Source organism: Eptatretus burgeri, chromosome 17 (assembly GCF_056783735.1).
Source record: "Eptatretus burgeri isolate ZD-2024b chromosome 17, Ebu_testis_v1, whole genome shotgun sequence".
In the NCBI taxonomy this organism is placed as follows: domain Eukaryota; kingdom Metazoa; phylum Chordata; class Myxini; order Myxiniformes; family Myxinidae; genus Eptatretus; species Eptatretus burgeri.
In genome coordinates, this window is record NC_140977.1 from 49,917,757 (window position 1) to 49,933,884 (window position 16,128).

The following is a 16,128-nucleotide window of genomic DNA, read 5'->3' on the forward strand; positions in this document are numbered from 1 at the left end:
ATATATATATATATATATATATATATGTATATATCTTCTTCTTCTTTCGGCTGCTCCCGTTAGGGGTCGCCACAGCGGATCATCCGTGTGATCCGCATAGTGATTTGGCACATGTTTTACGCCGGATGCCCTTCCTGACGCAACCCTGGTCGCCTCTTACGACACAGGGATATGGTACACCTATTTTAACCGTGGTATACACCGACCCAGTATACTGGTACTCATTTCGCCGACCTCGGAAGGATGACAGGCTGAGTCAACCCCCTGGTGTATTAATTCAGTGGCCCAACGAGGCTTGAACTCAGGACCTTTTGGATCCCAAGCCGCTGCCCTAACCACTGCGCCAACACCAGGATTATATGTATATGTATGTATATATATATGTATATATATATATATATATGTATATATATATGTATGTATATATATATGTATATATATATGTATGTATATATATATGTATATATATATGTATATATATATGTATATATATATGTATATATATATGCATATATATATATGTATATATATATGTATATATATATGTATATATATATATGTATATATGTATATATGTATATATATATATATATATATATATATATATATATATATATATATGTATATATGTATATATATATATATGTATATATATATATATATATATATATATATATATATATATATATATATATATATGTACAGTAGTACCTCTACTTACGAATTTAATTCGTTCTGGGAGTAGTTACGTAACCTGAAACCTTCGTAAGTAGAGACGCCTTTTGAATGTAAATGCGCTAATCCGTTCCAAGCCCCGCAAAATTCGGACATTTTTTTTTAATAAATCATAAAAATGCATCAGAACATGAAACAAATACATGTTAAAATTAGATTACCGCACAATAAACATAAAACGAGAGGCATATAATGTAAAAAACAAAGAATAAAGGAAATAATAAAAATATTCATTTACCTTTTAACTGCTATTCTCGTTACTTTTTGGCCTCTTTGTTTACTTGGTCCTTATCAGCAGTATTTTTTGCCTCGCGTTTCGTGAAGAATTGATCCAATGACGTCTGCGTTTGCCGGCTTTTAACAATCCGTCGGAAATGCGTGAGGCAGACATCGTCATAGTGCGCGATAGCCCGACTTGTGAACACTTTTTCCGGGTGATTCTTTTCAACAAATTCCGAGACTTCATGGAATTTTCCTAAAATGTCTTTGATTTGGGCTGATGGAATAATGGCTGCCTCCTCCTCCTCCTCCTCCTCGTCCTCTTTGAACTCCTCCTGCACCGCGGTGTGTTGCATCACCTCCAATTCCTGCAGCTCCTTCGTCGAAAGCTCCTCGTTGTGCTCCTGAATCAGCTCGTTGATGTCCTCGTCATCCACCTCAAGACCCATGCCCTTTCCCAGCGAAAAAATTTCGCCATGGCGAAGAACAGAGTGAAGTCCAGTCCTCTTTTTAAACTTCTCGAACCACCCACGCGATGCCTTAAACTCCTGGTGTAGTCCTTGCGCCGAATTTCCCTCGCCTGTGTCCTCCTTCACGAGGTCAGTGAAGATGGCAGTTGCCTTTGCGCAAATTATGGCCTCTGTCACTGTGTCACTAGCGATCTCTTTCTCCTTTATCCACACGAGTAACAACCTCTCCATCTCATCGTTCACTGCCGACCTCCTCTTGGAAATGACAGAGAGGCCTTTGGAAGGAGCCGTAGCTTTTAGGGCTTCCTTTTGTTTTATTATCGTGCCGATCGTAGATATATTACGGCCATATTCTTTTGCGAGATCAATCAAACGCATCCCCTTTTCATACCTTTCTATTATCTCTTGCTTTGTTTGTATGGCCAGAAAAACTCTCTTCTTCTTCTTTTGTCCTTGTCCACTTTTCTTCATTGCTTTCTTGGGGTCCATTGTGAATAAAAGTTACTGTAATCCACACGCGTACTGTACTGTAACACTGTCCGAGCACTTCGTAGCGGGACCATAGACTGTATACAGTATAACTATATTTACAGAGCGGGACGGGGACACGAAGAGCATGCTGGGATACACGCATACGCAAAGGGTTGCCAGGCAGATTTTAGGCGATAGCCAATGGCAGAGCAGCTACAAGTTTGTTTACGTTCGGGAAACTCTGGGAGCAGCGAAAAGCAGCGCGTACTGTACTGTATTTTTGACTTCGTATCCTGAAACGCCTTCGTAACTAGAGGCAATATTTTCCCGTTCAGGCGCTTCGTAACCTGAAACATTCGTATGTTGAGACATTCGTAAGTAGAGGTACCACTGTATCTGTGTGTGTGTATGTATATATATATATATATATATATATATATATATATATATGTATATATATATATATATATATATATATGTATATATGTATATATATATATGTGTATATATATATATATATATATATATGTATATATATATATATATATATATATATATATATATATATATATATATATATATATATATATATATATATATATATATATATATACAGTGGGGAAAACAAGTATTTGATACACTGCCGATTTTGCAGGTTTTCACACTTGCAAAGCACGTAGAGTTCTGTAATTTTTATCATAGGTACACTTCAACTGTGAAAGATGGAATCTAAAACAAAAATCCTGAAAATCACATTGTATGATTTTTAAATAATTAAGTTGCATTTTATTGCATGAAATTAGTATTTGATCACCGACCAACCAGTAAGAATTTCGGCTCTCACAGACCTGTTAGTTTTGTCTTTAAGAAGCCCTCCCATTCTCCACTCATTACCTGTATTAACTGCACCTGTTTGAACTCGTTATCTGCATAAAAGACAGCTGTCCACACTCAATCAATCAGACTCCAACCTCTCCACAATGGGCAAGACCAGAGAGCTGTCTAAGGACATCAGGGACAAAATTGTAGACTTGCACAAGGCTGGGATGGGCTGCAGGACAAAAGGCAAGCAGCTTGGTGAGAAGGAAACAACTGTTGGCGCAATTATTAGAAAATGGAAGAAGTTCAAGATAACAGTCAATCTCCCTCGGTCTGGGGCTCCATGCAAGATCTCACCTCGTGGAGCCTCAATGATCATGAGAAAGGTGAGGGATTAGCCCAGAACGACACAGCAGGACCTGGTCAATGACCTGAAGAGAGCTGGGACCACAGCATCAAAGAAAACCATAAGTAACACACTACGCCGTCATGGATTAAAATCCTGCAGCGCACGCAAGGTCCCTCTGCTCAAGCCAGCGCACGTCCAGGCCCGTCTGAAGTTTGCCAATGACCATCTATCTGGATGATCCAGAGGAGGAATGGGAGAAGGTCATGTGTTCTGATGAGACCAAAATAGAGTTTTTGGTTTAAACTCCACTCGCCGTGTTTGGAGGAAGAAGAAGGATGAGTACAACCCCAAGAACACCATCCCAACCGTGAAGCATGGAGGTGGAAACATCATTCTTTGGGGATGCTTTTCTGCAAAGGGGAGAGGACGACTGCACCGTATTGAGGGGAGGCTGGATGGGGCCATGTATCGCGAGATCTTGGCCAACAACCTCCTTCCCTCAACAAGAGCATTGAAGATGGGGCGTGGCTGGGTCTTCCAGCATGACAACGACCCGAAACACACAGCCAGGGCAACTAAGGAGTCGCTCCTTAAGAAGCATCTTAAGGTCCTGGAGTGGCCTAGCCAGTCTCCAGACCTGAACCCAATAGAAAATCTTTGGAGGGAGCTGAAAGCCTGTGTTGCCCAGCGACAGCCCCGAAACCTGAAGGATCTGGAGAAGATCTGTATGGAGGCGTGGGCCAAAATCCCTGCTGCAGTCTGTGCAAACCTGGTTAAGAACTACAGGAAACGTCTGATCTCTGTAATTGCAAACAAAGGTTTCTGTACCAAATATTAAGTTCTGTTTTTCTGATGTATCAAATACTTATTTCATGCAATAAAATGCAAATTAATTATTTAAAAATCATACAATGTGATTTTCAGGATTTTTGTTTTAGATTCCGTCTTTCACAGTTGAAGTGTGCCTATGATAAAAATTACAGACCTCTACGTGCTTTGTAAGTGGGAGAACCTTCAAAATCGGCAGTGTATCAAATACTTGTTCTCCCCACTGTATATATATATATATATATATATATATATATATATATATATATATATATATATATATATATGTATGTATATATATATATATACATGTATGTATGTATATATATATATATACATGTATGTATGTATATATATATGTGTATATATTGTTACGAATTTTGGTGTGCGATCGGCCACGTAACTCAAATCGCGACCGCGGCGCCCACCGGAACGGACAATTCAGTTGTGACCCTCCTTCGAACTACTGCCAGGAGCTCATCACGGGGGGGTCTTTCGACCCCACCACAATCGTGCCAATCGGCCACCCGCACAGGATAGGGTTGTTCGCCAAACTCGACCTACCAAAGTACCTGCGCGGGTAGCTAACCGGGCGATCGTACCTCGCCGCTGGCCAGCCTAGGACATGAACCGCTTTAGCGGTCCGTTCCGTGCTTCAGTGATAACCGAGCGGTGTTATCGCCCACCCCGACGGGCGTGATTAGTTACCGGGTGCTTACACCCTTCTACCAATTCCTTCCGTGATGCAAGATAGAACTTTCATACGAGGGAAAGGACGCAACGAAACGGGGAACAGTTCGACAACCACATTTATTGAAACCACACGTATGCAGGCAAAGCAATGATTAACAGTCATGCATGTATGTACAGTCAACAATGAATGTAACACGGATACAGGCAAGAAAGTAATGAAAAGTAATACCACCGACTACAAGCAAAGGTTTATTCACATGCACTTAAACAGTTTCTACTTTACAAGACACGGCGCCTAAACACGCATTCAAAGAAAACACAAGAAAAGACCCCCTCAAAGGCAAGTGAGTCAGACTGCGCCCGTGGGCCTAATGCGCGTGGAACCTGGAGGAGCGGCCAGGTCCACGAGACTGAAGGGTCTTACCCGCGTCCTCGTGGCTTGATGGCGGGCAACCCGCAATATCAGCGTAGCTGCGCCTGGCTTCATGCCCCTGGCGTGGTCGACGAGCGTTCTCCGGCGCTCCCCGTCTGCCTTTCCCGTTGACTTCGAGCTCCGTCCCCTGACTCGACTGCCCCGCCGACACTGCTGACTTGACTGCCCCACCGACACTGCTGCTGCCACTCCACTGCTCCTACTTGGTTCTTGACTTTTCTGCCGACGTACTGCACCTTTCTTTCTTCCCCCCGAGCTGCGTTGTGCTCGCGCTTATATAGCCCAGGGGAGGGGCGTCTATGTAAATTTCTGAATCACAGCGGGTTCGGAGGCGGGGCTATGCCACCCAATGCTCAGTCATTGGATGGAAGAAAAGGGGGCGTGAAGCATTCCTGATCTGATTTTTGAGGCGAAAGGAACGCATTCACAGCCCATGGCACGACGTGTGGTAGAAAGATGGAGGTGGTGGGAGTTTGGTTGTTGGTGGGCATCGTTTGAGAATGGCGGTGAGGCGATGTTTGCGGGATGGAGTTGTGGAGGTAAAGAGTCGAAGGTAGTGATGTTTGAGTTGTTGGGGTATGATTGGTCCAAAATAATGATAGAGAAAAGAAAAACAGCTAACTCAAAAGATCGCAGCCCGGTAAACACGGAAATGCCCTCGAAACAACGGTGGGGAAATCTAGCAACACAATTAGTTATCGTCATAACTGATCTAAGGACCCTTTATGGTGTATTGCGAATTTCCACAGCCGTAACAATATATACGTGTGTGTGTGTGTGTGTGTGTATATATATATATATATATATATATATATATATATATATATATATATATATATATATATATATATATATATATATATATATATATATATATATATATATGTGTGTGTGTGTGTGTGTGTGTGTGTGTGTGTGTATATATATATATATATATATATATATATATATATATATATATATATATATATATATATATATATATATATATATATATGTGTATATACACCACTATACAAACTACAAAGTTTATAATCATAATTACAACCACCAAACAAACCACATAGTTTATTTATATTCATAATTACAACCACCAAACAAACCACATAGTTTATTTATCATAATTATATATACCATACAAACCACGTTTATTTGTAATCATAATTATATGGACCATACAAACCACATACTTTATTTTTATTCATAATTATATACACCATACAAACCACATCGTTTATTGATCATCATAATTATACAAACCATACAAACTACGGGCACGCGAGAGCGAAGGAACGGCCTGTGTGGTTGTTGTTTCTGGCTCACGATTTGAAAGTTTTTTTTTTTTTTTTTTTTTTTTTTTTTTTGCACGTACGAGTCTATCTATAATTCCAGTAGTGTGTGTGTGTGTGTGTGTGTGTGTGTGTGTGTGTGTGTGTGTGTGTGTGTGTGTGTGTGTGTGACCGCTGTTTCTCGACAACCACTGGTCCGATCAAACTGAAACTTGACAGCTATATTGCTGGGGACCTGAGTATGTGGCTTTTCAAGGTTTGATATTAATCGGACGAGTGCTTCCCAAGTTATGGCCATCTATTTACCAACCAATGACAGGACACATTGTTGCGTAGGCGTGGCCGATGCGCCATTTAGTTACCAATCACAGGACACGTTGCTGCATAGGCATAGTTGCATATGCCGGTGCTCGGCCGGCCGATGATGACGTCACGTGCCGTGCCAATTACGATGGGGATCGGTGCCTTAGTAAAGGCCCAGTCACACCTTGACGTTTTAGCCAGCTTATGCCGATTTTTTGAAAATTTCTGTAAATCGCTGGTACACGTCGAATACGTTATGGGTAAGTTTTGATAACATTGAGAGCACGCTAAAAAACACTGCCATACGTCGTAGTACGCTGGCTTTAAACGTTGTACTTTTCGGTTGTCCTCAAATTTTCCATGCTTGGAATTTTAAGACATGCCAGCGTATGATTCATACGTTCCGCATAACGCTGGCCATAAGTTGTAGCCACGTTACGCGATCGTTGACACACGTCGACACACGTTACTTGTAAGTTACTCATAAGTCGAAACATGTCGAGGTAATGTTTAGCGTACCCGAAACTTATTTCTAACCTATGAGTAACGTGTTTTAGGCACGTTACGCGATCGTTGACACACGTCGACACACGTTACTTGTAAGGTACTCATAAGTCGAAACACGTCAAGGTAATGGTTAGGGTCAGTGTTTCAGACTCCCTGGGGTTTTTTTTTCTTCCTTTTCGGTATGACGGTGATGTCGACACTTCGATTTCTAGTGCGGTTATAATATAATATCATTAAAAGGCTGCCGCTCAACGATTTAAATCATAACCGCACTAGAAATCGAAGTGTCGACATTAACGTCATACCGAAGAAAAAAAACAAAAAAAAAAAACAGGGAGTCTGGAACACTGACGCTAACCATTACCTTGAGTGTTTCGACTTATGAGCACCTTACAAGTAACTTTTGGCGACGTGTGCCAACGTTCGCATATCGTGCGTACAAGTTATTCCCATCGCATGCGGAACGTGTGTCATACGGCAAGTACGTCGTAAAATGTTTAACACGTTTATAATTACAAGACGTACTCCACTTAATATGACGTATGATAGCGTACTTTAGCATTCTATTCATGTATACCAAACTTAACCATACCGTATTCGACGTGCGCCAGCGTTTTAGACGCATTTTTCAGAGGTCGGCATACGCTGGCAAGATCGCCAAGGTGTGACTGCGATGTTGACACTTCCATTTCTGCGGTGGTTATGATTTGAATCGTTGTGCGGCAGCCTTTTAATAAGCTACGTCACGTCATCGTCGGCGATGCGTGCAGCGCTATGCATAAGTTAGACTATCGTTGGGCATAGGTTGGGAAGGCCGACAACAGGCTCAGCATTCGTTGGTATAAGTTAGCTATAACACAACAAAACGTTCTGTGTCCGTTACTAATATGCTATGCATACGACCAACTCATTATGAATACGTCCAAATCTTCAAAACATCAAAACATCAAAAGAAAAAAAACATCAAAAGTTCAACGTTAGCCAGCATTTTACATACATTTTAATACGTTGCCATTGCTGGCTAAAACGTCAAGGTGTGACTGGGCCTTTACCGTGGCGTTAGGAGTGGCAATGGTCAATGGCAGCGAATGCCATGGCAAGCAAAGACAGGGAGGTAAACTTGATTTTAATTTGGATTTTAATTAACCTCCACCATCGAAGATGGACGGAGGTTACTGTTTTTCACCCCTTTCTGTTTGTTTGTTTGTTTGTGAACAGTATTACGGAAAAACTCCTCGGCGGATTTCGACGAAACTTGGTGGGGGGATTAGGTATGGTCCAAGGATCATGCCATTAGATTTTGGACTTGCTCCAAAGTCCAATATGGCCGCTATGGCGGCCATTTTGAAAAAAAATTGAATTTTTTTTTTTTTTTGCATTTCTACATGTTTTAAGTGATTTCCAACCCCCCAAAAAACAAATTTTGCACCTTTTTTTTTCAAAAAAACTTTTTAATATTTTTTTTGCATTTCTACATGCACGTCGATCTCGTTTAGTTTATTCAATCGTGGTTCAGTAGAGTCTGATCCATTTTGACCTACAATGAATAGGATATCAGGTTCACTTAAGTGACCCAGCAGTATTGGCGGCGGAAGTTTTGCACTCTTCCGAGTGCTCCCCCTCTAGTTAACTCTGTGTGTGTAAGTATCACAGCAGTTGTTACTTCAATGCAAGCGATAATTTGTGGAATGCATGTGAACCTTCCGTACGGGCACGCACCACTTCAGGATGGTGATGACTTAATGTATTCTAATAATTTCTCGATTTCTTATGCGCATTTATAGATAAACACAATGCCCCAATCCAATCGTGGTTTACGAGCGCGAAGGAACGGACTGTGTGGTTGTTTCTGGCTCGCGGTCTGAAAGTTTATTTATTTTTTATTTTTGGTTTGCACGTGCAGGCACGCACGTACGGCCATGCACGTACGAGCACGCGAGAGTGAAGGAACGGCCTGTATGGTTGTTGTTTCTGGCTCGCTGTTTGAAAGTTTTCTTTTTGTTTGTTGTTTTTTTTGCACGTATGGCCACGCACGTACGGGCACGTACTAGTAATCATAATTACTGTCACCAAATAAACCACATCGTATATTTATCATCATAATTACAGCCACCACACAAACGATATAATTTATTGATAATCATAATTACTGTCACCAAATAAACCACATCGTTTATTTATCATCATAATTACAACCACCACACTAACGATATAATTTATTGATAATCATAATTACTGTCACCAAATAAACCACATCGTTTATTTATCATCATAATTACAACCACCACACAAACGATATAATTTATTGATAATCATATTTACAACCACCAAACAAACCCCTTCATTTATTTATAATCATAATTGCTGTCATCACACAAACGATATAATTTATTTATAATCATAATTACAACCACCAAACAAACCACACAGTTTATTTATCATCATAATTACAACCACCAAATAAACCAGATAATTTGTTTATAATCATAATTACAACCACCAAAAAAACCACATTGTTTATTTATCATCATAATTACAACCACCAAACAAACCACATAATTTATTTATAATCATAATTACTGTCACCACACAAACCATATTGTTTATTTATAATCATAATTACTCACCATACAAACCACATGGTTTATTTATCATCATAATTACACCCTCCAGACAAACCACAAAGTTTATTTATCATCATAATTACAACCACCAAACAAACCACATGGTTTATTTATAATCTTAATTACTGTCACCAAACAAACCACGTAGTTTATTTATAATCATAATTATATAAACCATACAAACTACATAGTTTATTTATAATTATAATTACTGTCAGCACTCAAACCAGATAATTTGTTTATAATCATAATTACTGTCACCATACAAACCACATAATTTATTTATAATCATAATTACTGTCAGCACACAAACCAGATAATTTGTTTATAATCATAATTACTGTCACCATACAAACCACATAATTTGTTTGTAATCATAATTATTATCATCATACAAACCACATCGTTTATTTATAATCATTATTACTGTCACCATACAAACCACATTATTATATTAGTGCGTTAAGCCATATGTTGTGGACGTATCTCCTCCGAAACTGCCGGACGGATTGTCGCCACTTTCGGCATGCGGGTGCTCAGTGCCCAGGTCAAAAAACCAGTAAAGACCAGTAGCTTACTGGTCAACTGGTACCAGTTGAAAACCAGTAGCCAACTGGTACCAGTAAAGCCAGTTGGTTTCTTACTGGTTTTAATATGGAAATTGGAATAAAGTGATATATTACCAGTTGAAATACATGTATTTAACTAACTGGTATCAACTGGGACCAGTACATTGTAACTGGTATCAACTGGGACCAGTACATTGTAACTGGTATCAACTGGGAGACCAGTACATTGCAACTGGTATCAACTGGGACCAGTACATTGCAACTGGTATCAACTGGAACCAGTAAGACTTTAACTGGTACAAATATGAGCTACTGGTTTTTTCAACTGGGAAATTGGAATTCTGACTGAATTTAACTGGTACCAGTTGAAACCAATAGAGACCAGTTAAAGACCAATTAGAACCAATAGAGACCAGTTGAAAATGTGTACTGGTTTTAACTGGTTTTTCGACCTGGGTGGTCTAATGTACAGCAAAGACGATGTGAGATCGCGCCAGACGGTTTGGGAATTTTTGGCGATTTTATAATTTTTTCATTCGTTTGCTTGGCGATGTGTGACGTCACCCCTGAGAGGCGTAATGACGTCATGACATCATCGGTCATTCGCCGACGTCATCACGTCTGTCGTCGACAGACCGTCACCGCTGAGAGGTGTAATGCCACTCCTGGAAAACAGCGTCTGCAACGTGAAACCCTCTTCTGCACAAGCTGACGACCTCAGAATGTAAATTTGACACAAAACAATGTAACAAGAAACATTGTATGTGAAGAAATTGTACAAATCGCATTGTGAACACCGGATATATTGACGTCCGAACGAACCCTCGCTCCAGAAACGTCGCGCAGAGCGCAGGTTTGGGTCGTAGTTTATTTATAATCATAATTTCTGTCACCATACAAACCACATAGTTTATTTATAATCATTATTACTCTCACCATACAAACCACATAGTTTATTTATCATCATTATTACTGTCACCATACACACTATATGGCTTATTTATAATCACAATTACAACCACCATACAAACCACATAGTTTATTTATAATCATAATTACTGTCACCAAACGAACCACGCATGTAAACCTTCTGTTTTGTTTCTTTATATAATCTCAGTTCGTTTTGTATGTAAATTTCCAAGGACTGAAGAAAACCTGGCACATTGCAAGACATTCCAGGCATACTAAATATTCATCTCCAAACTGTGGAATAGCTATCAATCGGCATAGCATTCATAGGATATGTGTCCTTTCTCTCTCCATGATATCTCTGTGTCCCCTTCCTGCACACGCACACGTCATCACTGGTACGTAAGGAATGGCGTTTCTCGGAATTAAAAACAAACTTTGAGCGTTCCGGTAATTTTTTTTTTTTTTTGCAAACTCACCCATTCTCCATCGTCCCCCGCTGTCTCTACCCCCATCGTGGTCTCTTCGCTGGCTGCACAAGGCTTCCCTGTCCTAATTTTGGAAATTTGGTGCATTTTGGATTTAACCTCAGTCCAGACAGAGGAAAAAGAGTTTGGTAATGGAATTAACTTAGGAAGGGAAGGCTTGTTTTATTTCAGGCGCAGTGCATATGTGGAGGTTCGGACAAGCCACGGACAGAAATGCACTTTGTCAATCATCTTGATGTGTTGGATTAATGTAAAGTTCCTGTTCAGCAAATGCTTTCGTGAAAGTTTGAAGATAAATTTATGCAATTTCATGATCACATTTCCTTTTTCTTTTAAGTGTTATATTCTTTCTGTTATTTGTATCATGCCTTCCATTGAAAGCTGTGCAAACAAGTTTATTTTGCTCAGCACAGCTGCATTAGTGTTGTCGTCTTTCTGGAGCTGTATTTTTATTTTATTTTATTTTATTTTTTTACAATAGATTATACATGGTTCTCCATTCCTTTTCCAGGTCAATCAAATTCAACTTAAAATCACAATGAATGAAACAGATTCGGTGGAAACAGAGAGCCTTGCATTGTGAAGCACAGTGTGTTTAGCTGACTGGGCCAAAACATTTTTTGGGGGCTAGTATCCTGGTCATTTACACCCTGCAAAAATATCAAGTCTTTCGCATTCTTGAAGAGCTTCCAACGCATCAGTTCTGCCGAAGCAGTTCCTCAGCAACGAATTGCACTGGGTGGTTTGCCATTGCTTTTATAGCAGAGATTGAAGACGAGACTGGAGTTTGACCAGAGTACTGGCAGACAATGTCTCTCTCTTTTTGAAAAACACTGGTTATTTTGCATTCACACAGCAAGTGTGAGCAGTTAGTACAGTTTCCTCAACACTGTGTCCAAAGGATGGCATTTACTATGATGTTGGAGAGACTGGGTAGATGGTAGAGTGAGGGGAAGAGGGGAGCAGATGTGACATCCAGTTTAACATCCCTCCAAGAGACGGCACACACATTGATGAATCGCCCTGCTGGTGAAACTCCAGAAGGCATCCTTTGGTTGAATCTTCCAGACTCAGACTCGGACATTTTGCTCTAAACTCCTATTTACATAGGTTAGGGTGTCACCAATCGGGGTTCTGCGAGCGGTGTGAGGTTCCCGAAGATTTTAATCACATATTCACACAATGCCCTCAGTACAGGGGACTGAGATCACACCTCTTTCATTGTGCCCGTGAGATGGGGATCAGCTGGTCGGGTGTTCCAGACACACTGTGCCGATTGAGCCAGAAGCACCCTCAACTCTGCAAATCGTTGTTGAAATTTGTAAAAGAAACAGGACGAACAATATAAAGTTCCCCATACTTCTCTGCTCCAGCCAAAGTGTTTAAGTGTGTGGCGGATATAGAGCTTCACAGTTCTGAAAACACCATAAAAACCAAAAGAAGAAGAGGAAACACTGGGATGACAGTTTATAGGTTGGTCAGGATTCAAACTCAGGCTAGATAGCTTTGAGTGAGCATGCATACCTCTCAGCTCTCCTGCCATGATGTGGCGATTCATTGCTTTGTAACAACTGAAAACATTTTTGACTCATTGTAATCATCTAATTTATTTTGACTTCCTAATTCTGGAGATGTCTCCACGGAGAACCGAGCTGCAGTATCACCATGGAAGCTTGTAGTCACCAAGTGGCTTAAACATTCAAGCAAGCACTCCAATGAAATGGTTGAAGAAACTTTTAAAAACTAAGCACAAAGCATTTAATTTTTTAATGCATCTATCTATCTATCTATGTCGAAGTGATGGGTTGTATCATGAAAGAAGATCATGCAAAAATGGGAAACTTCAAAATAACATTGTACATTTTCAAGGAGTGAGCCACCGCCCGAGGCACTGCACACACATCAGTGCAGGGCCAAACACAGGCGAGTCGGGCCTGAACTTTTTTCAAGTTGATTGATATATGAAGTGACAGTGTGAATACTTTTGCTGCGTATGTATGTTTGGCCATGGCTTGGAAACGAACAATCAAGCTCACCAAGTGGCTAAAGCACTTGAGCAACACTCCAACGAAACGGTTGATGAGGAACGGCTGGCTTGGCAAGCAATTAGCGATCGCCGATCAGTCATATCAACGCCATGCACCCGGAGATGCCCAGAATGTCAAGCAAGATCCAAAATGGACAAATGAACTTTTTTTAGCACTCGGAACTGCTGATAAGTTCAATTCCGGAGTTTAAATTTTGAAATTCAGCTGAGATTAAGAGATTCTACAGGTTATGGCATGTGTGGAAATGAAGTTTCATCAAAATTGTGCATGTATTTTCGGAGAAGAGAGCAAATACCTATTTTGGGGGGTTTACCCCCCCCCCACTCCCGTCGATTCCTTAACAAGGGTATATTTTGATGCTGTTGACACATTTTGATACATTACGGGTGGTGAAGGTTGTGGTCAAGTTTCATCGAAATATGTGTGTAGTTTTCGAGACGAGAGCAAATACCTATTTTTGGGGGGGTGGGGGAGGTCAAAAAACCCTGCTGTAGACCCTCTTAATGAGCGCAGATTTTGATGCGGTCAATATACCTTTGTGAGGCATCAGATATGAAGCTTGTGGCCAACTTTCATTGAAATTTTGTGTTTGGTTCAAGCGAGAATGACTGAAGTGTTTACGGACTGACTGACTCGCTCACTCACTCACCTACGGACACTGCTCGTTCGCATAAGCTCAACTGACTAAAGTCCAGGTGAGCTAAAAATTAAGTGGAGAAGACACTGGAGATTTTCTCTATTACTTGTATGTGCAAGTTCTTGCTGAATAGGCCACTCAGACTAAATTTCTCAGTTTTCTTCTCCTTTTAAATTCATATTTAATTATGTGTATGCATTTCAGATTCCACTGAGCCCTGTGGATGAAGAGACTGGATGTGATTCCATCATAAGTGCCCCAAAAGACTGAGGGTGATGGCGTCGTCAGTTTGCCTAAATACTGAGCGTGATGGCATCGTCGATGCTTCCAGAAACTGAATGTGATAGAGTAATAGATGCCATCTAAAGACTGTGCATGATTGTGTCATCCGTGCGCCTAAAGACCGAGCGTGATGGCGTCATTGGTGCCCCCATAGACTGGGCGTGATGGTGTCATTGGTGCCCCATAGACTGGGTGTGATGGCATCATTGGTGCCCCCATAGACTGGGCGTGATGGCGTCATTGGTGCCCCCATAGACTGGGCGTGATGGTGTCATTGGTGCCCCCATAGACTGGGTGTGATGACATCATTGGTGCCCCCATAGACTGGGCGTGATGGTGTCATTGGTGCCCCATAGACTGGGTGTGATGGCATCATTGGTGCCCCATAGACTGGGCATGATGGTGTCATTGGTGCCCCCATAGACTGGGTGTGATGGCGTCATTGGTGCCCCCATAGACTGGGTGTGATGGCATCATTGGTGCCCCCATAGACTGGGCGTGATGGCGTCATTGGTGCCCCCATAGACTGGGCATGGTGTCATTGGTGCCCCCATAGACTGGGCGTGATGGTGTCATTGGTGCCCCCATAGACTGGGTGTGATGGCATCATTGGTGCCCCCATAGACTGGGTGTGATGGCATCATTGGTTCCCCCATAGACTGGGCGTGATGGCGTCATTGGTGCCCCCATAGACTGGGCATGATGGCGTCGTTGGTGCCCCATAGACTGGACATGATGGCGTCATTGGTGCCCTCATAGACTGGGTGTGATGGCATCATTGGTGCCCCCATAGACTGGGCGTGATGGCGTCATTGGTGCCCCCATAGACTGGGCGTGATGGCGTCATTGGTGCCCCCATAGACTGGGCATGATGGCGTCATTGGTGCCCCCATAGACTGGGCATGATGGCGTCATTGGTGCCCCATAGACTGGGCGTGATGGCATCATTGGTGCCACCTAAAGACTCGGTGTGCGGATGTGATGGATTAATTACATGCATGAAGCATCAATAGGACTTGAGGTTTTATTCAAAGCCAGGGAACACTCGTCGACGTGAAATTTCTCTTGTTTTTTTGATGTCATATGATCAACCGAAGGCTGATAAAAGAGTATGCTAACATCCATGGAAAGAAAGGTTTGGTTGTTCCGAGGTCAGCAGAGCAAAAACAATGTCGGAATGAACTAGCATGACACTCGGTATGGTGCATACCTTCGCTAGGCTAAACAGTTTATGTTTTGTTTCCCACCGATGGGCCGGACATGCATCCTGACTTGAACCAAAATCTAATGGACTTGTTTTTGTCACCTCACCACCTCGTCCACCAAGTTTTGTCGTAATCGATCCACAACTTTTTGAGATATCGTGCTCACAAACAGACAGACAAACAGATGTGAAAACATGACCTCCATCCACCTCTGGTGGCGGAGGTAAAATTACAAGGCTAAGTAATTAAA

General features: G+C 41.3%; 1 protein-coding gene across 3 annotated transcripts in view; it reads left to right on the top strand.

The window, feature by feature from the left end:
• Positions 1-16,128, top strand: part of LOC147010062 (dual specificity mitogen-activated protein kinase kinase 6-like) — a 92,271-nt gene that overhangs the window by 57,607 nt on the left and 18,536 nt on the right. The gene's annotated exons all lie outside the window — the stretch shown is intronic.